At 41.7% G+C, this 22,224-nt stretch overlaps 1 protein-coding gene across 1 annotated transcript in view; it reads left to right on the top strand.

The window, feature by feature from the left end:
- Window positions 1-22,224, top strand: part of iqsec2b (IQ motif and Sec7 domain ArfGEF 2b) — a 55,963-nt gene that overhangs the window by 2,648 nt on the left and 31,091 nt on the right. The gene's annotated exons all lie outside the window — the stretch shown is intronic.

Raw genomic sequence — 22,224 nt, forward strand, 5'->3', positions numbered from 1 at the left:
ACTGAATATGTACAACAACATGAGTTAGATGTGAAAATAACACCTGGAAAGGAGCAAGAGGGAGGTCAGACTTCAGAGAAGCAACGGGGAGAAACGGTGTGTAAAGCCAGAATATTTTCACATGAAACACAGTGAATTAAGATTTGGATGATGATAAAATTATCACTTCTGTAAAGAGAGTCTTTTCAGTTTAGCAAGAACAATAAAACAGCTGTTCCTAGTAAAACAAAAAGGATCTTAGTCTTTAAAAACAGGTTTATCTGATAAATTTTATTGAAGATGATAATGCTAGCTAGCTAGCTAACATTGCTAATGGTTATCTAAGACATTGAGGTAATTATCAGAATGCTCAAAAAATATATATATAAAACAAACAGTGATTTTTCATCACTAATTTTGTCACTTGACTTCTCACAGTTAGCTTGGTACATATCATTAATATTATTTACTATTCGTTTTATATATTGTGATTTCTTCTCATTCTGATAATGACCTTAGTGTCTGATACAAATGTTAGCAACATTAGCATTGTCATCTTCATTCACACTCGCCAGAAAATGCTAAATAATACTCACAAAAACTGTCTTGGCTTGTTTAAACAGTGGAAAGTTGAGCCAAGATGTTTTTGTTTGTCAAGTTAAAATGAAGATGACATTACCAGCTAATTAGCTAATGTTGCTAAGGTTCCATGGAAGTAAACAGACGTGCACCTCGTAAGGATATACATTACACTACAGTGTGCAAGTAGAGATGAGGTGTGTAGGAGTTGAATAGTAATTTGCTGAGGGAAAACTTGAGTCCAGGCCAGTAGATTATGGGTCTTTTCTATGGTGATCTGAACTCTCTGGACGAGTGAAACCCTCCTGTATGAAAAATCCACCCACTGTTTGCTAAAAGTGTGTTTTTCTTTGCCTCTTCACTCTGAACTATAGGCTGCTTCCCCCCCCCCCCCCCACCCCCCCAAACTCAAGGCTGACCTGAAGTTAGAGTGCTGCAAACACGGCTTTGGCAAACAGCAAGTGCATCTGTCCTCGCTTTTTACTTAACCACGCACACGCATAGAGCAGATAGAGCCGGCTTTTGTTCCGGAAGCATTAAGCTTTGTGAGTAGGCAGCAATTCATGTGAAAAAGTACACAGCGAAATATATTGTTGCAGCCTTAGCGACAGAAAGCTCAGGTCTTTGTGCATACGAGAACATTTTCTCTACACACACTCATCTCAGCAATTATTACTGGATTGTGCTCGCTATCTGTTTTCTTATGGTCCCAATCCTCTTATCAGTGATTGATTCAGACTTGACCAAATCCCTTATCGATTAGTGTCGTCTCTTCCTCCGCTTGTCCCTTCCTCTCCTCCCCGGGGGTGTCTTAGTCATTACACAGAAGCACATATTAGTTATTTATGTAGGTGTTAAATCCAGTGATGAATTGCAGATGTAGATCTCGCTGATCCTCCCTTGTTAATTGCCTGTAGCTGAGTTTGGATTCAGGCTCAGACAAGCGTATCATCCGAAGTGTCACATTTAATAAAGAGTCACCCGCACAGTAGAGCCATATTGTCCCTGTCTGGCTGTGACTCAGCCTAACCCAAAACTGGCCCATTAGCTTAGGTCAGCAGCAAAACCCTCCTCTGTGATAATGGATCAGATACGAACATGAGTTTCTCCGTCGTCAGTGCCCGAGATGTTCTAAATATGACTCAAATCGGAGGGAGAGACAGAAGGAAGATGGGGGAGAGGGAAAGAGATGACAAGGGGGAGGAAAGTAACTGAGCGACCTTACTCAGCGTGCCCCAGTCTAAAAGAGAAAAGGTGGAACACACACACTGATTTGCCATCTGTCAACAGAGTGTGTAAGAGAGGGAGGGCGAGGAGGAGAGAGAGGAGAGAGGAGGAGAGGGGAGTCTGGGCCAGGGAAGGCAATGCTCAGAGAGCTGCCTTTGTTTTTGTCCAATTAGTTTTTGTTCCTCCAGCAGGAGACCTCTCATCTCTGCCCTGTGCTCTCTGTGGCTCACATAACAATTTTGATTCCAGCACAAGGAAGCTGAATAAACTTGTGTCCCCGTTTTTTTTTAATTTTTTTTATTTGAGCCATGCGCGCAGCAACTGCATCAAAATAAAGTCACTCCTCTCCTCTTCCTTCTCCCAGCAGCGCGCTGCAAACAGCTGTCCCAAATGCTGCCCTGTTTCGTCCCTCCTTCTCCTGTTAATGGCAGTGTGAACAATGCGAGTCTGCAGCCTCGAGGTGAAATGATTTTTGACGGCAAAGTCCCTCCTCCAAGAAGCAGCGGGGTGGAGGGCATCGCCACAGCTCCCTGCGAGCGCGGCAGATGTTTTTTGTTGTTATTTTGGGAGAGGTCATGCAAGTGCGTTTTGGATGAGTCTATGCATGCATGTGTGAGAGTGCAGCTTTATGTAATGTAAAGAGCTTCAACAATTAATCAACTAATCGATTTAGCCAGTTGAAATCAAATTAATCAGCAACTGTTTTCTTTGTCGTTTTGGACCGTTGGTTGGACAAAAAAAAAGCAATGTGAAGACGTCACTTTGGGCTCTGGGAAATTGTGATGAGCATTTACACATTTTTTGACATTTTATGGACATTTTATTATGAAAATAATCGCCACAGCTCCTTAAAAGCACAGCAGATGGTTTTTGGTGATATTTTGGGAGAGGTCATGCAAGTGCACTTTAGATGAGCTTATGCGTACATGCGTGTCTTAATAACGTATTGAGTTGCAAACTGATAACTGATTAATTGTTTCAGTCATTTTTCAAGCAAACAAGTCAAACATTTGCTGGTTCAAGCTTCTTAAACGTGAGGATTTGCTGCTTGTCATTGTCAGTCATTGTCAGTCCTGTTTTGTTTTGTTTTTTTACTGTTGTTTGGATAAAAAAAGCTATCTGAAGACTTTGGGCTCTGGGAAAACTGTGACTGTGCATATTTCACAATTTCTTGACATTTTATAGACTAAACAATTACTTGGTCAAGCATGAAAATAATCAGTGGATTAATCGATAATGAAAATAATCGCAGCAGCTCCCTGCAAGCACAGCAGATGTTTTTTTGTTGTTATTTTGAGAGAGGTCATGCAAGTGCGTTTTGAATCTATGCATATGTGTGTCAGAGTATATCTTTATATAATGTTCAGAGCTGGAACAATTAGTCAGTTAATCAGTTAGGTAATATCAAACATTTGCAGGTTCCAGCTTCTTAAACGAGAAGAGTTGCTGCTTTTTTGTCATTTATGACAGTAAATGAAGAGTCTTTGGGTTTTGGACTGTTGGTTGGACAAAAGGAGCAATTTGAAGATGTTATTTTGGGCTCAGGGAAATTGTGATGGGCATCTTCAGAATTTCTTGATATTTTATCGACTAAACAATTAGGCTAATCATTAAAATAATCAGTAATTAAAATAATTGCCACAGCTCCCTTTGAGCATGGCAGATGGTTTTTGTTGTTATTTTGGGAGAAGTCATGCAAGTGCACTTTGGATGAGTCTATGCATGCATGTGTGAGAGTGTATTTTTATATACTGTACTGAGTTGCAATTATTAGTCGATTGGAAAATTAATTGCTATACAGAGTAAAGAAATTATCTTGCAAGGTTCAGCGATCTCCATTCTGAGAGAGTGAAAACAGAAATTTCTGCTATTTTTGCACGAAAAGCGATTAATCAATAATCAAAGTAGTTTAATAGCTTAATTCTTTTTTTACCACTTGCCTGGTCGGACAAGTGATTTGCTAGATTTACAGGCCCAACGTGTCATTTTACTTGCCCAAGGCGAGCTGACAATCCTACAATCCTATATATTCTATACAGAATATGTACATAAACATACAATTTTTTTGCAGCGATCCCTCCAAAGTGGTTAACACTTGTCAGAAAGTCATGTAATGGAGGCAGGATGTTCACAGTTTAACAATAAAAATTGTCCAAAATTATATTATGGTACTGAAACAGTAAACTTTCACTAGTTTTCCTAATAATTATGAATAATTTTAAATTAAAAAACACAAATAGAGCATGAAAAGGAGGATGAAATATACATGCACACTTTAAAGTTAACAAATAAAAATATCTGTATTATACTATTTAAAAAAGAAAACAAAAACTTTATATATTGTTGCATATCAGACAATACATATGCCAATACCGGTACAGACATTACAGCTGTGATAGGCCAATGATATCTGTCGATTGATAGATCAATCAGGCTTGAAGATGTCACTTTGGGCTCTTGGAAATTGAGATGAATATTTTTCACCATTTTTTGACATTTTATCAATTAAGTGATTAATTGATTAATTGTGAAAATCATCTGCGGATTAATCGATAATGAAAATAATCGTTAGCTGCAGACCCAGTAATGTATGTGCTGGTGTGAGGCACAAAAATGTGTGTGACAGAGGGAGGTGGGTCCACACAGAGTGCATGAGAGATTAATTAGTGTGACCAGAGTATAATTACCACTAGCCCCGGGGTGATAATTACTGCTGAGTGTATACATGTGTGTGTCTTTCTTTATGAGTGTCAGTGTGTGTGTGTGTGTGCACTGTAGGATCTAACCTGGGATGTTCATTATTAGACAGCTAATGTGACCCTGCAGTCTGCCGTACAGGCTGTCATGTTATGATGATGTGACAGCAGTCACCGCATGGGTGAGACATTGCCTCCTTCATTATGTCCTACATACAGCACATGCACTCGTCCAGCCAATAGGATGAGAGGCAGGGCCGGACAGAGGTCTCGGCGACAGCCCCAGCGGTGCTGCCACTCAGAGCAGCTTTCTTATATAACGCCAAAAAGAACAGAGAAGCCCAGCTTTCTTTTCCCTTCTTCGCTTGGCTCTCGCTGTCACAGTGGGAGCGTCGGAAGCTCCAAAGAGCCCTGTGAAGGTGCTCATGTCTCCACTTCCATCATCCCTCCATCCACCCATCTCCCTCTCCACGCAGGGCGCTGCAGGCATGTGCTCCGCTCTCTGAAATCGACATTAATTCTGTTTGGGGAATATGGAGAACGATAATGGACTTTTGTTTCAGAAGGAGCTTAATTTGCTAATTTTGTGAAGCTCTGCTACGCTCTTAGAAATAAGGGCTCCAAAAGGGTTCTTCACAAAGCGCGGGGGTAGAGTTATTTACTCCTGAACAACCCTTTTATGAAGAAAAGGTTTGTCAAGGGTTCTTTGTAAGACTTAGGGTTCCATTAAGAACCCTTTTTATCCTTTTGAAAGAAAGAGTTCTTCAGTTATTGTTGAAATCCTTGAAGAACTCTTTTATCAAGGGTTCTTTGTACCATAATATAAAAGGGTTGTTGGTAGAATCCCCCCAAGTGTGTTCTAGATAAAACTCCTGGAATATTGAGGGGTTCCCTGCAGAACTCCCTGAGTGTGTTCTAGATAAACCCCTTAGACTTTACAATGGGTGTGTTCTAGAAAAAATCTTTGGAATATAAATAGATTCTTAGTATAACCCCTTGAATGGGTCCTAGATAGAAGTCTTGGAATATAAAAAGGTTCTCCCCCTTCGTGGGTTCTTGTTAGCACCCTTAGCAGGTGGAAAGATTTCTGGATAGAAACCCCAGTAAGGGTTCTAAGTGGAAGCATTACACTAGAGAAGGACTGACGATAGTAGCAGAACTCCTTGTAGCTGTGTTCTACATAAAACTGTAGGAATATAAAAAGTTTCCTGGGTAGAACCCCCTGAGTGTTCTCGATAGAACCCCAAAAAAGAGCCATTACACGATGGAAGGGTTCTCTGTAGAACCTCCCACCTCACTGGAACCTGTCACAAGGGGTTCTAGGTATAAGCCTTCAACTTCACGTTGGGTTCTAGGTAGAACTCTCTGAAAGGGTTACAAATGGATAAAATGCTCAGTCAAGAACCAAATAGGGTTCTCCTGTGGGGACAAGCTGAAGAGCCCTGTTTGGTTCTCTTGAGCACCTTTGTTTCTCAGAGTGAGCACATAACCCCATCCCCTCTCCACCCCTTCTTTGTGTGTGTGTGTGTGTGTGTGTGTGTGTGTGTGTGTGTGTGTGTGTGTGTGTGTGTGTGTGTTTCTTTCTAACTCCATCTCTCTCACATACCCACGTACACACACTCACTCTCTCCCCCTCGCTGTTTCTGTTTCCCACTGCTGCAGATATGACTCAGAGAAGCTGCAGAAATTACTTTTGTGCTATTCTCTTTTCTCTTCCCCTCTTTGCTCACTCGCTCTTTTTCCTGCTATTAACCGAAGCACTGTTTTTGTTCTCGACTGAATATTCTTTCTCGACGCTAATAAAGCCTTCGTAATATGTCGTAATTTGGGCGTTTTTCAGCAGCATTGTACGTCCTGTAGGAGCTAAGATAGCGCAACAGATATACTGTAACTTAGAGAAATGAAGTGGCCCTCAGGCAAATGTGTGGGAAAGCTCAGCTGAGCCTGTACTGACCTGCTCCAAACAGTCTGTGTGATGTGATGGGAGCTAATCTATTCTCTCCGGACTCACCGTGAGTTTCTAGAAGAAATACAGTGAAGCTGCAGCTGCCGCTTTCCTCAAGAACTCAAGAATCTCACTCTCCTTTTTTTTTTTTTCTTCCTTTATGATTTCTATTTCAGGATACGTAGTGGATTAAACAATGTTAATTTTGGCCCAAATTAAAATATTGCAAAACGGTGCTAATGAGTACTGTGATGCAGTTTAGCTTGACGTAAATTTAAATGATGGATGTGTGTGTGGGAGGCAAGTGTACGTGGGTGGTGTTTTTTTGCCTTCTCCTCGCCATTTCTGAATGCAGTGAGTGTTCATGGCTTCATACAGTGTGTTCAAGTGAAAAATGATGCCCTTTTACCATTTATATTTAGTCACGTGTTGCTCAGGATTCATGAGGATACATATTATCAGGTGTAAGTGGCCTAATGTAAAGTAAGTGCCTGCGTTTCTTCCACAGAGAACGCCAACCAGTGACTTTCACTGTCTCTGCAGATGATCATATTCAGCACAATGAGGCACTCATGATTTTATGCTTAATGCACACGCTCCTTGCATTAACATGCATGTTACATGTAGAAGGATTCACAGGTTTCATTTTGATTTAATAAGTTATGATGGTAGGGCTGGGTATTGTTTAAAAAATACATTACCAGTACCAACAGCTGTACCCTTAAATACCTTTAAATACTATAAATACCAATAGAATATTTAATTTGATACCTGTTTTTCTAATTCATTCTACCCCCATCATGTGAATGGAAACATTCCTGACATAATCCTTCAGCATTTTATGCATAAATTTTTATTAGGGTTGCAAATTGTGAACACCTTCCTTACTCAATCATTGGTAACAGGGTTGGGTGGTATGTTAAGATTTTCTAACTGATCATGATCAGCCCATCCATCGGTGATTGGTGATATCGCCCCACCTCTTCCTCTCCTCTTAAGTCTCAGCTGGAACAAGTGTGCAAGTAGCGAATTCACTGTTAAATAACGCTGCGTACATTCACTACACCCAGTAAACAAAATAAACTCACAAAAAAATACAACCGTACACCTTCTGAATTCAAGTTTCTCTCTTTTACCAAACTCAGATGAGCTTAATTTGCTTGTTAACTCCTCGTAAAACACACTTTATTCAAACTCAGCAGAAAAACATGTAAAAACATGTTTTAGGAGCTATAGCAACTAGCTAGTAGGAAACGCACCGTTACCTTAAGTAAATTATGGATATTAATAGAGAAATGTTACTTATCATAACTTCAATAAACTTGTGACAACACTGGTGTTACCAACATGGGACATTTTACAAGAGAAGATACAAGTAATGACAGTCAAAATGTGATACCTGAGAGTGCATATTTTGATCTTTAAAGGGGTAGTTCACCCTAAAATGAAAATTCTGTCATCATCTGCAGGTTTAGTTTAGTAGTCCACAAAACGCCGCTGGAAGTTCACAGCAGAATCTCCCAAACAATTGACGCGAATGATCACCAGTTTTGAAGTGAACGCCATGTCAAGGCTTTCTGAGACTTGGATTACACCAAAAAAGTAGAAACTGATTACCATACAGTTAAATTGTCTGGGAGATTCTGCAACACTGTTTTCCTGTGAAACTCCAGCAGTGTTTTGTGGAGTAAAAACTAAACCTGACCTTCAGTCGGCATGAGGATGAGTAGATAATGACTGAACTTTCATTTTTGGGTGAACTATCCCTTTAACGTTAGATCTTTCGTCTTACTTTGAACAAAATTAATGCTAAGAGGGTTGGTTTATTATTAAGTTTAGAGTTGCCAGGTTTAGTCTGTGAACATAGACTGTAGGGGTCCACAGATGAGTTTTAAAGTGATGCTAACAATTAGCACACAGTGGTGGTAATGTTAGCTCCCTGTCAGGAGTAATTTGGTTTCGCATTAGTTTCGACAAATTAACACCAGCTAACTCCTTCATGTTAATCTGTTGAACAACAGAGTGCCCGCATTTATGTTTGCGTGCACCCCACGACTCTTTGTGGCGGCACTGGGGCTCCGTGACGTTACTGCCCTCCCAGCGTCTGTCGTCCGACTCAGTAATGGTTCTACTCTTAGACTTTGGGGGCAGTGGGCAAGTGATTTAATCTGTGCATGCTAGAACACCTTGTAACGCCATCCTTTGACTGGTGAGGTTTCTGTACTGCTGCACTTGGTTATTTCAGTCTGTACTTTTGAATGTATTGATTACCAATATCCAGCGGTGTCATCGCTCACCTAGCTATTTTCAAACATTGTTTTGGCAACACATTCTGCCTTGTACAGTTATACAGAAACGACTCAGTGTGGTTGTCAGCAGACTGACAGACAGACTTTGCGGGCTTTGTGACAGAATAAAAACTCCTGGTGAATTGTTCACAACATGTTGAAATTGAGAGTCAGATTGTTATACCCCGAGACACATGACCTTGCCTCTGTCATTCACATTCCGGTTTGTCTACAGTCATGTTTTATTCACCTACTCCCTCTGCGTATAACTATCCCTTGTGACTTTCTTGAAACTGAAAGAAGTCAAGCGAATAGCTGTGATGTAAACTTTTCGCAGGAAGTGAAATGTCCTTGGAGCGGGAGCGCTGTGAGAGATATAGTTGCTGTGGAAACTGTAAAGCTGTCCTCAAGGCGGTTACAATATTGTATTTCCATCCACCTGCCCTCCCTCCCTCCATCCACCTCCGACTCTGCTCACCTATCCAAGGGTGGGTGGGGTGGGGACGTTGGCCAGCTAAATATCCTGTTTCTGCCACAACCTCCTCCTGTTTTCCTCCTCCTCTTGGCCCCCCCCCCATCAGTCTTGATCAGCCTCTTTTGCTTTGTTTTAAACGGCAGCTGTGCAGAGATAACAGTCCGAGCAACAGCCGTGCTAAATAAGAGCGATTAGCCCTCTTGCTTTGTTATTAGTGAGGAGGGCAGAGCGCTAAGCCTTCAGTCTGTTCACCAGTGGGTTAAACATCACTGTGGATCTAATGATGACCCCCCCTGTGGCGCCGTACACACGTGCACGCCGGACTCTGTAGGTCAGCGTCGGATTAACACAGGTGCTCCTCCAAAGCGTCTCCCCGGCTGCTGCTTTGACTTTGGTCATTGTCTTTCGCCGTTCAGATGCAGATAAGTGGCACTTTTGAGGCGGGATGTTTGTCAAACAGAATGCACACGTTTCTGTGGAGCAGAATAGGGAGACTGGTTACCGTGGGAACGCTGTGAGCTCTTCTGTGAAGAACTCTGTGGGCGAGAGACACAGAATAGAGAGATGGAGAGAAGTGAAGAGAAGAGAGAGGGTAGGAGTGGGAGCAGGAGCAGGGTGAAAGACAGAAGCAGGATTGAATGACGGCTTGATGGGGATGGAGGAGACGTATTGAAGACGGATGATAGCCGCGACTTGTTCATTTATCACAGGTCACAGGTTCTCTTTCATTGAAAAAGTTGGGTTGCGGCTTCTTTCGGCCGGCACCCACGGACAATTAGTCAAGCTTTATGACCGAGATCTTTACAGAATATCCCTTTTGGTGATCAGCAGGGATATCGCTTTCTTGAATTACTCCCTCTGTGTCTCCCACATCACATTTAAAATCAAATTCTTCTTCATTTTGGGTTGAATCATATCCAGTCCACACCTATGCACAAGAGCTCGCACACATGTGCACGCAAACTCACAGGGTACAGCAGGTGCCTGGTGTGCGTAGTTCAGTCGTAACTGTAACTGTGCCCCTCCTTGTCAGTGCTTTCGCCTGGCACTCAACGCCAAAACGCCCACACAGGCAGTCCACACTGTTGCCAAGCAGCAGGAGACTCAAGCTCACAGTGGAAAGCGAAGAACGGGGGGGCTGGTTGTGGAAGAGCTGATAGAAGGGAAGGGAAGGGGAAGAAAAAAAAAGGGGGGGTGCTGTGTATAAAAACACACTTAACTTTAGGCTACAACGCAGCGTGTGTGGTTATCAAACGTCTCTGTTTGTCAGCAGGAGTCAGGCGGGTCACGCGCTGGAGGTGGGATGACGCAGTGCGCTCCCACACTCTTATTTCATAGACAATGGTAGGGAGAAAAAAAAAAGTGGTGAAAGCAAGCAGAATTTGAAGTGGGTCGTACCACGGCTGAATTGGACGGACAAGATCATACCCCAGAAAAAGCCACGTGGATGTAAAATGGAAAGTGCTCTCTGACCGTGGGCTGCTTTACGAAACAGTTGTTGTGGTGTGTAAGTGTGTTACAGAAAAAGCCCTGCCACAACAGCGATGTCTTTCCTGTGATCGCCGCATGTGAGCCGCGCTCCCACTCTCCTCGCTCGTCTATACATAGACTCACCTACACGCTGACACCCCCATCCGTCCGTGCCACTGCACAGGTTCGAGGAAATACTGACTCCGGCATCAGCAGCAGCAGCAGCAGCAGCAACAGCAGCAGCAACAGCAGCAACCATCACTCCACATCCTCTTTCCATTTCACATTCCTCCTCCCCTTCAGCTTTCCGTCCTTCTTCCCTCCATTCCTCCTCTCTTGATTATTTTCACCCTTGCCCTCCTCCGTATTCAACCTCTCCCACTCTCATGTAGCTGCTCTCCTCCCACTCTTCTTCCTGCCTCCAGCCTCTGTCAACTCAGCCGCTTTAAATACACCTCGCACGTTCTCCTGATGTACCACTTTTTCTTTTTAGCCTGTGTCTTCTCACTAATGTCTTCTGACCTGTGGTAGGACTGAGCGATATTCTGGAAAAATAATACCTCAGTATTTTTAAGCTATTATATACGATATATATCTCAATATACACATTTTCTCTAGAATAACATATTGTAAATTCTCACATCAACTTTGCATATAAGCTGATACCAAGTACAGATCTGATACCAGTGCATTTAAAATAGTCCATTTTACTTCACATTAAGTAATGCTACATTTATTTTTGACACTGAAAATTAATTTTGCTATAATACTTACTGTTACCTTGGTAAATTTTAAAACGTTTAGAACACAAAACTTTTTCTTGTAATGGAGTTTTATAGTGAAGTATTAGTACTTTTGCTTAAGTAATAGACTTGAATTACACATCTGCTTCACCTGTGTTAACGGCCGAGCCTTCCTGTTTAAGGAAGTTGTGCTTGTGGGTAATTTCTGTGAGGGATCTAAAGGGAGCATTCAATCTGAAAACAGCCATTTTGCTACGGGTTTCGGATTCAGCAGCATGTTGCCTCTAAACTGTGTGTACTGACATACGTTTTCTCTTGTTTGGTGGGTGTGCCACAGGCGTTACCCAATCAGCAGCGACCTGTACGTAAACACTGCTGTAATAAAAAGGTTTTGCAATGCAGTGTACTTGTGTTCACAACAGGGTGATCAACGCAGCGCCGTTTCTGTTTAAATAACCATTCTGCTATGTTTTGTGGGTCCTGAATGCGGCCATGGTTTGTGGTTAAAACAGATCTTTTCACAACATTTGAAAGGCTCTCTGGCAATCACGTGGACGCATCATTGAGGTAACGGGAACTACCCAATCACAGCTCAGTGGTAGTAGCCAATCACGGAACTGTAGGGCTGCATTTTTGGAGCTTGAAGCTGTGGGATCAGTGTTTTCTTGTGATTGTTGTTTCCGCTGTAGCAAAATAAACACCCCACAATTACACATAGCTGCTAACTAGCTAAGTTAGCTTTTCATGGACCAGTTCTGCTGTGAAGAGTACAGGAAGGTGCTGTAGTAATGTTACATAAACAGGGACAGCAAACACAACACACACCTTTCAGTAACTATTAAACTGCAATCTGATCTACACCAGTGACAGTAAATAAAGATGGACGATGCTTCTCCACTTCCTCCCACTGTGCAAAGCCGAAGCCAAAACCAGATGCAAGTGCTGCCATCTTGTGCTGGTGATATCATTTGGAGCCAGAGTCTGCGCAGTCGTGATTTGGTTGGAGCCATGGTGGCAAGTTCCCGCCCACACAGCCAGCTGACTCAATTGCAAGCAGAGCTCAGATGTCAATCATGGCATAAAACCCTGTTTTGTTTTTTTTTTTATATAAAATCATCAAATAACTAATTAAAACCAAGCTGTTTCAGGAAAATGAACACTTGAACAAACATCGGCATGATAAAACCTACTTAGAATGACAGAAACCTTCTATGGGGACAAATTGATTTGACTGTGATGTTAAAAAACGAGATGGTGCATCTTTTGGGGGTTTATCCTCTTATTAAAATTTTGAAATGAAAATGTTTTAGTTTGGCCCATGAGATATCTGCTGACATGGGGAGTTGCACCAGGGAGCAACTGTGATGCTTTGGTTTCACTTTTGGGGAGCTGTGATCCTGTTCATTTCTAATATATGTTGCTGATCTACACACTTTATGGCTGACTGAAGTAAAGTAAGTGGCCTCTCAGCAGCGACCAGCAGAAACACTGAAAACTCGTATATGATGATATGGTGGTCAGCTAGATTGCACATTAAGTCATACCTGAATATAATCAATATATCACCCAGCCCTGAGCTGTGGTGTTTTAATTCATCTTGATCTCTTCTTTTCATCATTTCATTGCCTGCTAATGACACAAAGAGTATACATGCTAAGAGTGTGTGTGGGTAGTATGTGTGTTTTGTTTTTCTATGGAGGAGCAGAAGAAGAAGAAGGAGGTGGAGGATGATAGGGGCATTGTCTGTTTTTTATGGCACCCAGGGATTCAGGCATAACTGCTCATGAAGCAAAAAATGAGATCCTAGATGAGCCTGTCAACACTTGCCTCACTGGGGAAACTCTAACGGGGAGGCATTAGTTACCGCTGGTAAAATACAAATCTTGGCAGTGCAAGACCGCTGCACAGTGTGTACAAGCATTGCTCAGGCTTACGTAACGGCACCTCTGCTTCTCCTCACATCTCCATCCAAAGCTGAACAGGTCAGCGGGTTCATTCATTCTGAGTATTTGGTTTATCTGTCATACAGAGGCCCAGTAAAGAGAAACACGCGGGTCACATCTCGTCAGGTTGTTCGACAATATAGAATCTGTGCTTGTAAATTAAGTCTGAAACTCTTATCAAGGCGCTGACATGTAAGCTCTGTGTAATCTTTATGAATAGGAATGTGCAAGGCGCTCTTGTTCCCCACTCTGCTGTTAAAATAGCCACTGACAGCTTATTCTGATTTAATTGGAACTTTTTATCATTTGCACTAAGCAAACGAGCGCTCCGCCTACATGATTATATCCTTAAACACTCTCATTTTTAACACGATGGTTCCCCTCTGATTAGAGACCCTTTTACTCCTTCTGCCAGTCCTACTCAGTGTCCTAGACTTGCGTCTTCTTTGACCCTGCAGAGTCAATTTGAAATCTTGTCAAAGGCTTGTGTGAGTAGTTTGATTAAAGGATAAGGCTGCTAATATTCTGTATTGTTTTTCACTGTTAACAAATCCCATTAAAAGGTCAAAACTAACAGTGCATTAGTCTATTTATTTTTTCTATTCTGTCTGTTGCTCTCAGCCTATTTGTTTCTACTGAAGATGAATCATTAAACCTGAAAGAACTGATTTTTTTCGGCCACTGGGGAGCAGCAGAAACAAGCAGCACTGACAGATCATAACATTTTAAATTGATGTGGCAAATTTGCTATCAAATATTTGCCTGTTTATACACCCAGCAGTTACAGAGCATCATTATAATTCCATTGGAGTCGTGTTTCTGGCCACCTGATCAGTTTAAGTCCTATAATCACTCTCTTTTGGCTCTGTTTTTGGTCTCCACCAACTCCTGAGGGAAATATCTGGCTCTTTCGCTGCCAAATGCTCCATTCTGCTCACCAGCTATCTAACTAACTGTGTCTATCTGATGTTTGGTGCTGAGCAGAGTAGTGAAGAGTGGGTTTTTAGAGCCTGCTGTTACAGAAAACTATGCTATGAGAATACTCTGACTCACAGGATGTAGACTGTGGGTATAAGCCTGCCGTTGGCTGCCTATTTCAGGCGGCATTCGCTATCTGCGCATTACTGTTTTAAAATACCAGTCGCTATGGGAAATAAATCAAAATCAACTTCGGAACTAGCATCCTACTCACTGAAAATGGCAAGTTACCACCTGGTCGCTAACAGTACAAGCATGAACAAGCTAGCAGATGTTACCTTTTCTTTTGCAGGAACGCAGCCATTTTAATGCGAGGGCTCTTCTCCGATCGTGCAAATGTTCCACCTAAACTAGTTGCCCCCTGACACTGTTTGCAGGGGCACCGTCGCTGCATCCTGGGCTTTGCGCTGCCCAAGATGATTGTGATTGGTTTACAGATACACAAACAAGCCAGTGTGTTTTTTCTCCCCCTATAGCAGTATGATAATGTATGGTGTCAGGCCTTTCTCCATCACTGACAGAGCTGTGGAAAAAGGTCTGGTCTGGCGATGGAAGCAACGAGAATGAATCAAAACAGTAAAGCTGCAGCCCGACAGCTGAACAAGGAGCTAAAAACTCCTGTAAACTGTAAAGCTGAGGGCAGCTATGATTCAGGTGACCATTTTCTGAGGCTTCATCATTATAAGTGACCCCTTTCATGATTCTGAACTGTTAGCAGTTAGCATTAGCAGTTGGCATTGGCATGTAGCGCCCGTCTAAATGGGCATCTTTATTTGATTTCTTTACGTCCACGATGATGTATCGAAACACAGTGAACAAACTGGTTTGCAAATGGCGTTTTTTTAAAATGATAGTACTAAGTCTTGATTAGAAATTTTTTGTGGGTAAAATAATGTCCCTGAAACATAATTTAGAAACTGATTCCTGCAGTGTATGGTTCCTCCAAAGGTTCCTCACTTTGTTGTTTGATACATTATTATAATAAATATTGATTATAGCCACTGAAATATATAACTGTAAGGACTGTAATTTCCTAACACATGTGGGCACTGTAGTTTTAGCCGACATTACTCAAACAGGAGTAAATAGTGTTTTTTTTTTATGGGGACTATTTTCAGCTGGTGCGTAAGTGAGTATTTACAGCAACAACAGGGTGTATGTGGGCTTGACTCAAAATAAACTACAGTGTAATGAAGCAAGTCAGACTTATTTAGGTGTTTTTGATCATTTCTGAACAACTGTGAAGCTCTGTGGCTTAGAGGAAAATGAGTGTAAGAAACTTTGGCTACTCAGGCAGCTCTTGTTATCATAATTAATTCATTGTTGGTTTGTCTTTTCAATGGATTTTTTTCACAATAAAGAAAATAGAGAATATCACAAAACTTATCCTTTAACATTAGTGATTGTAGCGTGTAGTAAAATTATGTTTGAGGTGAATAATACATTCTGAAGGTTCAGTTTGGTCGCCTCATCTTCACAGCTGGCCGTAAAACGAGCTGGTGAACTACAGCAAACTGTCGTTACAGTGTCTCACTTCCTTTCTCGCTGTCTTTGCTGCATCTTGTCTCCGTCCCCGAGCCGCTCTGAGACTGTTTCCGAGCTAAAATGACAGGGACTGCGTGTCCTTGACAGCAGCTGGCCCCAGTGAGGAACCAGCCATTTACATGCTAATCTCAACCACTGCTCACTCAAAATCTGCAGATGGAGCATCTCTAATTCCTGCCAGAGTAGAGGGGCAGCAGAGAGGCCTTTTGTGTTATATGTGCACTTTTGCATGCATTACAGAAAGTGGTTTCGCATTTTCATACAGGATGATCCACAGAAGAACTCCGCTATAGGCCAGTAAAGAGCGAGCTTTATATAATCCATCAGAGGTTGGAGTTTCTCGCAAAAAAAATTTCACTTAACAACTTGAGTTAGGAGGACTTCCGTGTTTTCTCTTAAAGATGCAGTGAGCGATTCTTAAGAAAGATTATTGAGTCTCATTCCCAGCTTGTCAAATTACAGACGCTTTGGATTGGTGGCTCGAAGATGGTTGATTGTTGAGTCAGTTTTGTGAACGAAACGCAGCAATCACTTGTCTTACAGCCCTGTGATTTCCCAAAGTCTCTCATCACATGCTTGATTTCGAAAGCCTGAAAACAGCCAAGAGGACGAGCAGAAGTCTAGTTTTCTCTCCAACCTCTTGAATTACATTATGCTTAAAAGGTTATTATGTAACGTCTGCCCAGTTTCACCAAAAATTAACTGCCTACCCCAACTTTAAACCGTAACCTTGACCTCCACTCTCCCTCTTACACGTTAAAGGGATAGCTCAGATTGTTTGAAGTGGGGTGATGTAAGGCACTTATTGATAACCAGTGTGTTAGATGGCGCCTGACATGCCCTCAGTTTGGGAAGAAGAGAAGGGCACCGGCTTGGAAGCTAAGCAATGTATTGCTGTGGATAGGGTCAACAGCAAAATGTATTTTAGTCGCCTACAGAAGGTTCACCTGAAAAAAATCAGTATCAGTTTATGTGTATGACATATTTAGAATATTTTTACCACTTGACTTTGCTCTCAGACAGCCTTTTCTGACTGGAAAGTGCTGTAATATAAGCCAGATATTGCTCTCTCCAAACCACCCAAACTCCATAGGCGAAAAGTTATTTTACCCTGCAGAACTCAGGAGTTACTGGTCTACCACGGTCTTGATCTGTTAGTTTGTTTGTCTTATTATGTGACTTCGGTGTTTTAAAGGGATACTTAGGATTCACATAAGTGACACAATAGCACAAAGAAACTAATAGATAGAGGCAGCGGTTGACCAGCAACTCCTGTTTTCTGCAAGGTAAAATTAGTTGTTTCACCAATGGAGTTTGGTTGGTTTGGAGAAAGCAGTATTTGGCTTACATAACAGCTGTCTCCCGTTGGAAAAGGCTGTCTGACGGTGAGGTAAAGCAGTGAAAATATTCTAAATACACAGCAGTACATTGCTCAGCTTCCATGCTGGTGCTCGTCTCTGCTTCTCCAAGCTGGGGGCGTGCAGACCGGCATCTGCTGTAGATAATACACTGACTATCCATAAGCAACTCATATAACCCCACTTTAAATAATCCGAATTATCCCTTTAAAAGTTTTTATTGAAACTTCTGCTAAATGATGCCAAAAATAAACTACCTACTGCAGCTTTTAACCGTGATCCTGACCTCTACTCTCCCTCTTACACTTGAACACACCTGTGGCAATCTGCAGGGAGTTGATTTCAAGAAAGACTTGTGGTGTTTGTGAGGCTGCGTCTCTCGAGGATGTTAGTCGCCTTGCTGTCTGTACAAACTGTCACACATCTACCTCTCTTTTTCTCCTTTTAAATGTGTCATTCGTACTACCATTCTCGCTCTATGATTTGTCACTATCAATGTGCTGCTTCAGATCAATGCTCTTTCTATCTCTCTTCTTTCTGTCTTTCATTCTGCTTTGGTGCTGACTGTTTGTGTGTTTGTTTCTCTGCTTTCTCCATGTCTGTGTGTTTGTGTGTGTGTCTCTGTCCGTCTCCGGTCCTTCCTGTCAGTGTCCGGCCATCGTCTATCTCAGGGCAGCCCACCTCGGCTCCCTCCACTCCTACGGCGGCGGGCAGCGCTGCCTATGCCGCTCTGTTCCCCACCAGTCTGACTGTTCACAGCTTCGTCAGTCTCCATCAGTACTGCTGCCCCTCCACTGACCAAAGCTTACAGCAGGAGGACAGGTAAGGGTCACTGCAGGGCCTGAGTACAGTGAGTACGGCACAAAAAGAATAAAGAAAACCCTTCTAACCCTTCAAAGAAGCCTTGCAATAACCCCAAACCTCCAGTGGCCCGTCACCTTCACTTTCTTTACATTTCATCCTCGTCTGCCTGCTTCCCTGCTTTACCTTTCTGCACCCCCTCCTCTTCCTCCTCCTCCTAATCCCAACTAAGAGCCTGTGCTTCAGTCTGCTACCCCTCCCAGGTGTGACTAATAGCTAGAGTTAGGCCCTTCTACCAGCTTGAAAAACACACAGAGAGTGAGAGGGAGCAGTCATCTTCAATAAGCTATGGGACCGAGGTGGACTGAGTCACAAGTGAACCTGGTGAATTCTCACCCTCTTTTCTTCTCTCCTTCCCTCATTTATCCTCCACCTGATGCTGCCCTCAGACACATCAGCGTGCTGCATGATGCTCCAACACTGCCATCTAATGGCCTTAGACAGCTGTGACGTGCATATTACACAGTGGATGGTAAACAACAACCATTTTTAATAACAAAGATGCCTGTTGTGTAGGGCTGGGCGATATGACTCACAAGTAATGTCTTGATATTTTGAGGCTATTCTATGACATACAATATATCAGAGTTTTTCTCACCCAAGCACCCCTTACAAGATAGGAATGTACCAGGGACTCCCTCGTGTATGTCGCTGGGAATAATTTGACACAGCCTATGTTTTTTTTACACTTTCAGTTATGTGAAAGAACAACACAAGAGAAATGTTTTAGACATGTATCACAAATATCTGCACCGCAATATTCATATACAAACACACCAAGAGAGTGTTTCACGGTTAGTGTAACATAAAGTAAAATGCAGATTAATAATTTAAATAATATACAAAAAAGTATTACAAGACTGTATATATAAAAATTATATATAGAAATATTAAATAGGTGTTAAAAATGGATAACAGGCCAAGCCTTGGATTTGAATATGATAGATAGAGTCAGTTTCCATCATTTATGGTTGACATGTAGGCTATGGAATGAATATTAAGATGTGTGGGTGATGCATGCTTGACTGGCAGGAGAAACATTTAAATATATATTTATTGAGACATGATAATTTAAATGAAGGAATCTGAAAACTTTTTACGAACCCTCAGGCAGAGCGCTATGGACAAAGCCACTGCAATATAACACATTTTCTCTTAAAAAATATATAAAGTAGTTAAAATGAGCACAGTCTTGAAAATCTACAGCTATAGAATGCAGCACACATTTTCACAGCATTAATATGAGTCTAAAAACATCACATATAATAATAAAACACTGACAGCAGGCCTGGGCAATATGGATAAAATTAAATATCACACAATGTTTTTTTTTTTACCACATGACTGATATTGATATTGGGACAATATTGAAGAGATGACTGTTAGTGCTTTCATAAAATACTGACACTTATTTTTTAATAAATAATCATTATTAATGTGGATATAATGACTAAGAGTGCAAAGGCAAATAATAGAACAGCTTGAAGACCCCTAAGTGCGGATAATTACATCACTTTACTGTAATGTAGCTTTTGAAACCAGGAAAAGACTCCATGGTTCAACGTTCAACATTAATGTCAGAAGTCTGCTTGTCACAGTACAAATTGTTTTATTAGTTAGCGGTTATCAAATAACAACAAAGACTAAGGTTTATTGTCATGTGTAATTTGGGGCTGCAATACCTATAAAATGTCAGAAAATATTTTATATTTTGACTGAAAAACGGCATTTTGCCATTTTGCATGAAAAATCACTGTCGTGATAATTGATTATTGTCGGTTTGATAACAGCTTAAGGTTCTAGTGTGTCAGATTTATGGATGATGCAATGGAAGAGTAATAACAATAATATTCCGTATGTTTTCTTCAGTCTTTAATCACCTGAAAATAAGAATAGTTGTGTTTTTGATCTAAAGATCTACAAAAGGTGCAGTTCCTCTTCCATGGAGGCGGCCATGTTGCACTGGCATGTTTCTACAGAACAGACAAACCAAACAATGACTCTAGGGCTTTAAGTTTTGCAGCCACCAGGTTCTCCTACACGATTGGCAAGCAGTATTCAGTTGGTTGCAGCGTCACCTTTAGATGCCACTAAATCCTACACACTGGTCCTTAATTCTTTTCCACCGTTTGTCTGGTTGGACAAGTTAGTTACCAGATTTACTAGCCTGATGTGGCATTTTACTTGCCCCAGGCAAGCGGGCAATCCTTACTGTCAGCCTTGTCACTATATCCAAAATCTTAGATGTTATCTAGCCTCATATCACGATATTTATATATTTCCCAGCCCTACTGTTTTGTCCCTGTTTTAACTAAAAATGCAGCCCGTTCCAGGCTTCTCTAGTTTCCACCTGTTTGCTTTTTGCTTTCTCTGCTTCTTCTGCGTGTCTCATGCTGTTTTTCACTCTGTCCTCCTCTTTCTCTTTCTCTCTGTCTTGTCTCGTCTGCTTTCCTGTGTGTGTGTGTGTGTGTGTGTGTGTGTGTGTGTGTGTGTGTGTGTGTGTGTGTGTGTGTGTGTGCGTGCGTGTTTCTTTCTGTGTTTTGACTCGTCCCGTGTTGCTTTCCAAGAGAGGAGGGTGAGGATGAGGGGGCCCATCAGTTCTGTTGTTCTGCCTCAGGCTGCAGTAGCCCCTCCTCTCGCTGAGCTGAGGTGTGACTGACCGCACAACGACTCACGCGCCCATTTACCTGTGAAAAGACTATCACAGATTATTATGCTGCCAGAAAAACGGAGACCTCACTGTGTACCAAAAAAACAAAGTCTTTTCCAAGCATTTTAGACGAAAAAAAAAAACAGAAATGCATGCCACTTGTAGTCTTTTTTGTGACAGTTGTTATCTGTGCTATCATTGATTCATTCATGTATAATATGGTTTGTGCATTAATCTACATCTTCAGGAATCTTGATGTTGTGTTCTCTTTGTATTCTTTGCTATTTATTTCATTTCTTGCAGCCATATCAAGCTGTCAGAACACATCACCATCGTCTGCTCATTACTGTCGCACTCATGCTTATCTTGGATCCACTAGTTGAGTCATGTCAGTTCAGATGTGCTCAGTAGTCATTCGTTATCTGTGCAAATCACCATACAGTCCTGTCACCAACCCTTATGCAAAAACAGAGCAGCTAGCCTCCTATATGATGTAAAGACATTAATCGTATGAAGTTAGTTTGTTTAACATGTTAATTTAAGTGTTCCTACACATCCTGTCTCATCGTTAATCATGTTTATTCATCATGACCTTGAAGAGATTTAGCTTGTTGATTTAATTCTGAATGAAATAAAGATCTCTAGTTCCCGACAACACGTCATTTCTTTCTTTTAAAGTGTCTCAAGGTGAAATATGTGTTGCTGTAATTGCTCTGTGTTGTTTCAGTCATGCTGGAATGCTGCTCGCACACACCCACCTGCACCACCTCATCTCCACCTGAACAGCAACGTACTCATCCACACGCTAAGAATTAATTATAGGAATTCTATTTTAAGTTGTGTACTGATTGTGTGGTGTGCATAATCCTTGAATGGTATTGCTTTCCCCTGCAGAACACACAATTTGCAGCCCGCTATTGTTGGTAATCTGATTAGTGTACTGCTGTAGCCAGTGAAAACGTGATGTCTCCATTGATGTCAACTTTAGAAAAAAATCTGCCTTATTTTCAACCAAAAGTGCGATTTTCTAAACACACACAGGAGTGTATAGTGTTTCATCTGTAGAGAAAATTTTAATGTCCCTGAGAGGCAATTTGCTTTACAGACAGTAGTCCAACACAAACGCATACAATAAATCATACACAACACATCACAGAGCTGCTACACAAGGCTTATTGAACTCCAATAACAAGTGGGCCAAAAAGCAAAATCACTTAGACAATTATTTTAAACTAGTTGGTTACTCGCATCCCTTGAAAAGATGCTAATAGTTTGTGTACTTTCTTTCTCCATTCCTCTGAGATCTGCCAGGAAAACTGGCAGGAAATGAGCCATGAATTCACTTGTGACTAGTGTCTCTTCACATGCTATTCTTTCACAAAAGCAATGCATACGTTGCACAATAAACGCTCGGTTTTATCACTTGTTGCGGCTGGCGGAGTGAACAAATACTCGTCGGTCGATCTGCTGCGGAACTGGCGATTTTC

The sequence above is a fragment of the Lutjanus erythropterus genome, chromosome 6, assembly GCF_056507025.1.
Source record: "Lutjanus erythropterus isolate fLutEry1 chromosome 6, fLutEry1.hap2, whole genome shotgun sequence".
NCBI lineage: Eukaryota > Metazoa > Chordata > Actinopteri > Lutjaniformes > Lutjanidae > Lutjanus > Lutjanus erythropterus.